Source organism: Ischnura elegans, chromosome 2 (assembly GCF_921293095.1).
Source record: "Ischnura elegans chromosome 2, ioIscEleg1.1, whole genome shotgun sequence".
Taxonomy (NCBI): domain Eukaryota; kingdom Metazoa; phylum Arthropoda; class Insecta; order Odonata; family Coenagrionidae; genus Ischnura; species Ischnura elegans.
The window spans coordinates 112,620,171-112,621,574 of NC_060247.1; the positions used below are offsets into that span (position 1 = coordinate 112,620,171).

Sequence of the window (1,404 nt, forward strand, 5' to 3'; positions counted from 1 at the left end):
ACCCGGAATTCCTACTCGACCGTTACGCATACAACCTTGCACCAGCCACCTCAACCTCTTCGTCTTGTTCCTCATTACAGACCATTACCCTTTACAAACTATCCTCTTCAGACCCAAGGTACACACGCACATGCACCTACACGTTTTTTTTATTATTATAATCCTTCAATTGTGAATAATTGTCGTTTAAACCCGCCGCTGCACGTCTTTGTACCTTGTAATACACGATTTTGCCACCAAATTCCACATGTGATTTGATTTGCTTCGTAAAATGATAATGATAATAATAATAATCCAATTGTCATCTCCGCTACCGGTGTCATCGTAAAACATAAACAAAATATTTTCAAAATTCTCAACCTTCATCCAATTGCAAAAGACGGTAATAATTTCAGTCTACCATATCACGAGAAAATTTCTCAACGCAATAGAACAGTAAAGAGTTACCATGGTGAAAACCCGTGCTCTTTGCAATAAAACAACTCAGTGAAAACTGAAGAAATTTTCAGGAAAAAGATAATAATAATATCTTCAAATAAAATATTTATATTTACTAGTTTTTACAGTTAAAGAAAAGGTATGCTTTGCATTGAGAAGGCCCTGCTTATAAGCATTATGCTAATCAGCAGTTTCAATTTTTATCTTTACTCTTTTACACACATTGCATGTTTACACTTACAACATACATACAAACCAACATACATATGCCCTTTATATTATTAAAACTTTACCTAAAATAAAATCACTAAACCATAATAGAATATTTCCTTTGAATATTATGACACAAAAATACATATCTGAGCAATTCTAAAACATCAGTTCTACAATCTCTCCAGCAGAAGCTTAATAATAATAATAGCATCTTTTATTTCACAAGCGAATTTAGGCCTACATAGTCCTATCTTACAATTAACTTGTTTGACAATACCATACATGCCTGCCCTGGATAGCGGTCAAACCACCCAGGAGGGATTCGAACCCGCGACCGCTAGGTTAGCCGGGGACTTTACCCCAGCGCCACCGAGGCCGGCAAAAAAAAGACAACAAGGTCCCACCGAGATTTGAACTCGGATCGCTGGATTCAAAGTCCAGAGTGCTAACCGTTACACCATGGGACCGTTGTACTACAGGATGATGAGTAATGAGATGGAGTGGCGTAACTATTGGGGGGGTGATTAGGGGGATAGATTCATCAAAGCCTCAGAAAAATAAAAAAACTATCCAAAACTATTGACTAGTTTTGACTTATAGTAAATTTTAACGTAAACTTTTAATAAAACCGAAATTTTAAGTGCTAAGATGATGTAAAATGCATTTGCAGACGTCATTTTTCCAAAATTTTCCGAAAAGGGATGGGAGGTCGCCCTTCCCCATCCCTCCATCCCCCCCCCCCTCCCAAAGCAT

General features: G+C 37.5%; 1 non-coding gene across 1 annotated transcript; it reads right to left on the minus strand.

The window, feature by feature from the left end:
* Positions 1 to 1,046: 1,046 nt before the first annotated feature.
* Trnaq-uug lies at positions 1,047 to 1,118 on the minus strand. The gene has a single exon. It is a non-coding gene; the product is annotated as a tRNA-Gln (tRNA).
* Positions 1,119 to 1,404: the final 286 nt, after the last annotated feature.